The following is a 7,635-nucleotide window of genomic DNA, read 5'->3' as shown; positions in this document are numbered from 1 at the left end:
CATGAAAAATATATGAAAGCCGGAAACATCCGCCGGCGTAAATAGTAGTGAAAACATTCAGTAGAGGATAGCGTCTAATGGAAGAAAAATAGAGATGCTGAAAGGAGGGAATAAATCTGCTCCACTTCAATAGCCGGCGGCTAATGGAAATCGCGAATTAACTCGCTCTCGAATTAACTTCCTCGTTAGATTTCTCTTTCTCTCACACGTTCACTCACTCACCCCTCCCCCCCTTTCCCCTCTCAATTAATCGCGATTATCGCGATACATCGCGCAACAATTCGATATTTACATACGCTATGCCATAAGTGTTTCTACACAATATTTGTAACACAATATGCATTCTGCAAAAACAATATGCATTCTGTTATAGTGTTGCGAAGAATGCGTTCGTGTCCGGCATAAATCCCCAATTCGGAAACTTCATTGACAGTAAAAGTTAGAGCGTCTCGACGTGCCAAATAAAATATCTTTTGTTCCAAGAAGAAAGAGGCACGCATTACGTCGCTAGAGAAAAATCTTTCACCATCTCGCTCGATCGAGAACTCTTTCGAATTATCTGACCGAAGCGAGTCTAAATATTTGTACCGGACTTCTCCCGGCCGTAAAAATATTATTCCGCTTTAGACGTGCGCGTGCCACTTCTGCGATCTTTCTTCGATGAAATGCGCAGGATCTCGATATCCTGAGTCGCGATATCCTGATTTGCGGTACGTACTAATCGAAACTTAGATGTTGTCAGATAATATAATGCTGTCCATCATTATATTATCACGATAACCTCATATTTTTTTCGAAATGTCAATGTGTGTCTACAAACCGTTAACAAAATATTGATGTATATTTTCTGAACGCTATTAATCATTAATTAACTTCATAATTTAGTACATTGTTTAAATAAATGCAAAATAAAATTCATTCAATCTGCTTTTCAGTCAACTGTCTGCTGTTGTAGATCTTTATTACTAATTTCTTTCGTATTTGCTAGCAAACCTTTTGTTAGCTTTTCTGTCAAAATTTTTTCTACGTCATTGAATCCCATACCCATCTTACGTCGTCATTTTTATTAACAAAACTTTTACAAAAAATATTTCATAAACACTTCACGTCTCGTTTCTAACGGTTATCTGGAAACAACGATGTGCCACATCATTATCTTTATAACAAGGTGTCATTTTAATAGTATAGTACTTCAACATTTCAATATGCTATTATCATTTCGAAATAATCGCGCTTAAAACAAATATGCGGGTTACATTTATTATATAGATACTCATTATCGACATTATATATTAAATTTAATGGGATATCAGTGTAGTACTTTATCGTGCGCCTATTAAGTTTATTATCATAATGTTTCGCGAATTAATTTTGCAAATTACAATATTTTACAAAATATAATTCAATCTGTTACGCATTACTTCTATATATATCGCGAATACGTTCATGTATTTTTGGCGAATAGCTATTTAACTTATCCAATTTGATTTTATTAGAAGAAACCATAGCGTAGGAAGGCGAGGAACGTCATGTATCGTATTAATTCGCTTTGCTCGAAACCGAAGTTTTATGCAAACTAACTAATTGATCGTGAAGCCAGCCATTCCGGTTGGGAATTTCGTGAGATTACGAAATGAAGCTGGAGGTATTATCGAATGCGTTAATTATTGCGCTTATAATCCGGATTAGCCGTTCCATGAGCGTTTACGACTGCGTGCAAGATGGAAGACCATTAGCAGTTTGCAGCTGCGACGGTTTCAGAAACAACGACGATCCGATCAAGGGATAATATATTCATCGTTGATTTATGTAAAAATTTATTTCACGATATGAACATGCAAATCGACTTACAGTATGTTAAAGAACTTTTTTCAAATATTATATATATTACGGTTTATATATATTACGGTTACACAATTACAAAAAAAAAACACAGAAAATCATTAAATGTCATAAACAAAATTAAATACCGTCTTTGAAATACATGAAATTATAAGAATTTGAATTAACTTCAGCTTATAGCTATCATATTAATGTTTGTACAATAAATTTATTCTATATTTTAATTTTTTATATTTTAATGATATATTTTTTTATTGAATTATGTTCTTTATTTTATTAATATTTGCGAAATATGAGTGGCATCTTTACGGTTTTCTGAGTGGCATTTTTACAGTTTTCTTATTCCACAAATCTATAAATTTTTGTTGATAAGCTTCAAAATATAAACATAAAAAATGTTAACAAAGCATATTTTTTATAGTTCTATATGTTTTATAATACTATCTATATGTCTTATGTTAAGAGCATCGAAAAATAAAAAGAAAACTAAATATTATCTTTAAAATATGGAAATTTTGAAGAGTTTTTATTCAACTTTATTATTTATATGTCGCTATCGCTATTTTATTTATTTTTTGTATTTTTATGATACGTGAATTTATGCATTTTAATATTCTGTATGCATCATATATATTTTTTATTGAAATATATCCATTTCTATTTCACTGAAATATTTTATACAGTTTTTATATAGTTATTTTATTTATAAATATCTTACGAGACATAGATAGAAAAGAGACATTTTTAGGAAAATATATTTATTATTACTTTTATCTTGTAGCATTTCGTTAAAATGGCATATGATATAAGATAACTGACAGATTCCTTTCAACATTCAGTATATCCTCTATTTTTTTCTCGATTTTTTAATATCAATTACATCACGTAGCATTTGTTCTTAGATGTCGAATTTAAAATCTCTTCAAATAAATCGAATCGGTCGTTGGCAGAATATCGATATATCGACACCGTTGCAGTCGCGAATTTCGTAATCTTGCAATCTTGTGATTGGTAAAATGTGAGTTGAAAAGACAAAGAGATCTATTATAACGCTCTCTGATCTAGTGAGAATTAAGTTTGCAGATCCGCGAAATATTCCAGGTATACAGGCTGTATCAGCAGCTATATCTTCCACTTTGTAACATTTGCTCAGCTATGAATATCGGATTAAAGCTTCGTTACGCCACGTAACGCCACGTAAATTAAGTTAGACGAGCGTGCCGTCGATGTATTCACGGGCTTCGAAGATAGCGATAGCGCCAATCGACCTTTCCGTGGCTCGCGTTGTGTAACCACGACTTTAATATAACGTATTATAACTTTTGCGTCCGAATATTGAATCTAAGAACGGTTTCCGCACGATGAAATCTCCGCGGAGAAACGGGAAAGACAATTTCATTTTGCAACACCTCCGTTTCTCTTTTACTTAAATTACTTTGTTCTTTTATATACATATTTTTAATATGTAATTAAGATGTTTAATCTCTCTTTAATTACGTTATTAAAGAGTCGTGATTTATTATTCGGAATAATTATCTATAAAATTTATTATAGCATATTTATTATTATTATTGTGTTAATCTTATATCTGTATTTTGCGCGCGGATCTTTTTTAAAACGTTATTGTCCTGCATCCAATTTTCTTTATTCTTTATTTATTCACAATTTCTTTAATTTATCTTGTTATTTATGCTTTATATAATTGTTATCATTCTTTTTATTACAATATATTCACAGAAGAATCGCAGAAAATTACAGGTTTCGAATTAATCAATAGATCACAGTGTATTTTATAAATGAAATATATCGATGTTAGTTGGACGTTAATAACAACAACAACAACAACAACAACAACAACAACAACAACAACAACAACAACACAGATATCCAGAAGCGATCTTTTCAAGCAAGATCTGCCTGCGGCACTCAGATTGAGTTCATTATGCCTTTGTTAGTTAATCGGTTAAGAGAGTATCGTCGCTAATAATATCGTAATGTGAAAACGCAAGAATGTAATTTTCACGACGAAAATTACATCTGAACATTCTTGTTACGGCGAATCGTTTGTCCGCGCAATTGCATCTATGACTTTTCCGTCCAACGGCAAAATTATCGTTGTGGGCTTTGAAATATTTAGCAGATCGTGACCGTCATTAGATTCGATCGCGAATCGATTTAGACTGGCGAATACCAGTTATCGCAGATGCCATGACGTACTTGACTGCTCGGGCAAAGCAGTCTTATGCCGCGTTTACACAACATAACGTTGTTACACGCCTCCTCGTCTGGCGACGCGTTCTCTCCCTCGATCGATGGAAAGACGCTTCGTCTAGGCTGCTCGAAAATACGAGAGAGAGAGAAAGAGAGAGAGAGAGAGAGAGAGAGAGAGAGAGAGAGATCGCCATGGGGGTTATAGCCGACCAATGAGACGCGAGGCATGCACCCGAGGGATACTCGTTGAAATCATAAAGAGCTCAACATTTGGATTTCTCCACTTTTGTACGGAGATCATGAAGAGAGGGAGAATCAAGGGATCAGTTCTCATTTCGAGTTCTCAGATTAATAATGGTCGCATACACAGACTGGAATTGCCGCGGTCCTCAAGGATAACTGCTTCGAGATCCACTTCTCCGGCATATTGATCCAGGAGATGCGCTTTGAGGGTTGAACGTGATTCTGCGCGTCAATTTCATCTCTCTTATTGTCACGTGCGATTTTAAAGGTGTTGGTTTGTCGAGATTTTCATTTACATTTTACCATATCATGAAACATGTCCCCGAGCTCGATTATTATTCCAACTTATAAATAAGAGATGGAAAGATAAGAATGAGAACAGAAGATGCAAAATACTGCATTAAGTTTATCTCTAGTAGTAGATCATCTACATAATCGTATCAGATCAGAGAGAGAGAGAGAGAGAGAGAAAGAGAGGAATGTATAATTTCTTTAATATATTGTGCGTTTTGGTTGATTCAATCAAATTGTCGGCTTTCCTTTAATATTTATTTTTGCAAGTTTATAAATTTATATATTAATAAAAATGTATTCTGTTGAGTAATGTTTAATTTATTTTATAAATTTACTGCAAAATAACAATTATTTAATTTCAGTAATTTCTTGATTTATATCTCGTATATACATTTTAATGTATATTTCGTGCATATATTTTCGATTCCTCTATCCGTTTCTTGTATTTCTTGTATGGTACAACATGTGAAAGTAAATAAAATTATATTCTGAATCTTCTGTTGAAACTGCGATATGTCTAAATATTTAATTCGGTGGTGCTTTAAAATGTTTTGCGTCATTATTTATTTTTATTGAACAGAACAATCTCGGTGCATACACTACACGAGAGAGATACAATCGAGAATCGTTTTAAGCTAGCGTAAGATATTACGTTTCTTGAAAGGCGTGTCTCAGGAAATTAACATTGGCATAAAGCAAGAGAGGAATATACAGATATAATAGTCTTTAATAATCTCAAAAGTCACACATACGTTTTCTCGATAATAAATAATTTTAGTGCATTCGCGACTGACTTTACCTCGATAAAAAAATAAATTGCTTTCCATTCTTTTTCGCATTCCATTCTTTCCTAAATTTTCATATTAAACGGAGCGATAGCGAAATGTTCCATTAAAACTCCGTTAATTGTTTACTTAAAATTCTCTTAAAATTCTCTAGAAGATTGCATTAGCTTCCTTATAGTTTTCTAATTTTTAGTTAACATTTTTTTTTTTAGTTTAGAATTTACGTTATCTACTCGAAATATTTGATAATTCTCTACTTGAAGGTAAAATATATATAGCTCTTGTGTTAAAATAAACTAAAAATATACTGGGAAACTTCTTATTTATATAAAATTTTTATCAATTCTATATTATTTGAATATTTTACTATATGATATTTTTAGACTTTGTGATATTATAAAGTATCTTATGATACCTGTTTATTTTATAGTGGACAAAGTGATAAATTTATATTTGATTTATTTAGTAATTGTTCTATATTTAAGGATTAATTACATGAAAATTAAGTACTCTTTACAGAATCATTTAGAAATAGAAATAAAAAACTGAAAGCTCACATATACAAAATATTCTGGAATTAGCACAATTTTTTTTAATTGTGAATATTTTGGTTATATTTTGTCAATAAAATAAATCCTGTTTATTGTATTAGCAAAATGTTAAAATAAATCCAATATTTATACCACATAGAGATATAGAAATAAAAAAAAAAATAAAAGATATGGCGATAATTTGCATATAATCATCCTATACACTTTATATTAGATTAGTATTGTATTGTGATTTCAGATTATTGTTAATATTATCGAAATCAACGTTGAATCGATTTGTCAATATAGTCAATAGCGCAACCATGTTTTACAATCTATGTAAAATTATTATTAAGAAAGTGTAAAAGGCTTAATGGTCATTTCATATAATATATATATATATATATATATATATACCAGATATAGTTAGGATATACAGAGTGATAACTCTTAATTAATATTTAAAGGGGTGAAAGAGGATGGAATTTTGAACTAAAAGTTCCTTTTCCAATTTTGACTCAGACCATTATCGAGTTAACGATTTATTAACCGAGTTATTAATGATTAAAGTTGATCAATCAGATTGCGTCCAACCAGAGTAGAAGCGTAGCGTGCTATGAGGCCCCTCGTGCTTTCTGTACATTCTCTCGATTAAAATTTTTTTTCTAATTTTTTATATTAATTAATAAATAAATGAGTAAATAAATAAATAAATAGATAAATAAATAAATAAATAAATGAGAAAAGTTACAGTTGAAATTTATCCAATTTCTGATTGTTTTTTAATATTATTTATTATTTATTTATTTGTTTATTTATTTAATTCAATTATTTAATTCATTTGTTCAATTTAGTTATTTAATTTTCATAGCTAACCTAGCAGCGATGGGGAAAAAATAATTATTATAAATATTTGTTATGGATGCAAAAAAAGACTATTGGCAAAAAACATTATCAAAATAAATTGTTTCTAAATAAATTGTTTAAACGATTTCTTCAAAAATTGTTTTGTCATATATGGTTCTTACGTATTTTTTTTTTTTTTTTTTTTGTAGAAATCGATGGAGCTATCAGTTTCTAATTAAAATTCGTTTTTTTAAGAAATTGTTTAAATAAATTGCTTGTGAAAAATTTATTATTCGTTATTATTTTATAATATTGGCATGTATGATTCTTACGTATTTTTTCTTACAATTCGATTCTTACAATTCGATGGCATTATTGTTTCCGAAAATCCGAAATTAATGAATATGTAAATAATTTAATCTATGTAATTAATTTATTAATTTATTTATAATATTAATATAATATTAACAATATTAATTTATTTATAATATTTATACGTAAGAACTATACATGACACGTGTCAAACAATTTTTTAAGAGGTCGTAATGTTTTTTATCAGTAGTTTTTTTTGTACCCATTCTAAATTAGAATTGAAAATTTTAATTGAAAGAATATACAGAAAACGCGAGGGGCCTCAAAGCACACTACGCTTCTGCGTACTCTGGCTGGGCGCAATCTGGATTGCAACTTTAATCGTTAATAATTCGATAAATAATGGTCTGAGCCAAAATTGGAAAAGGAATTTTTTATTAAAAATTCCATCCCCTTTCACTCCTTGAAATATTAATTAAGAGTTATGGGACACCCTGTGTATATATATATATATATATATAGACTTCACACGGGATCAATCGCAGCTGGATCCACAAATACAAGTGTTCACA

The sequence above is a fragment of the Pogonomyrmex barbatus genome, unplaced genomic scaffold (assembly GCF_055798465.1).
Source record: "Pogonomyrmex barbatus isolate J1 unplaced genomic scaffold, ASM5579846v1 scaffold15, whole genome shotgun sequence".
Classification (NCBI taxonomy): Eukaryota; Metazoa; Arthropoda; class Insecta; order Hymenoptera; family Formicidae; genus Pogonomyrmex; species Pogonomyrmex barbatus.
The sequence above is the reverse complement of the archived record's forward strand: the minus strand, read 5'-3'. Positions refer to the sequence as shown.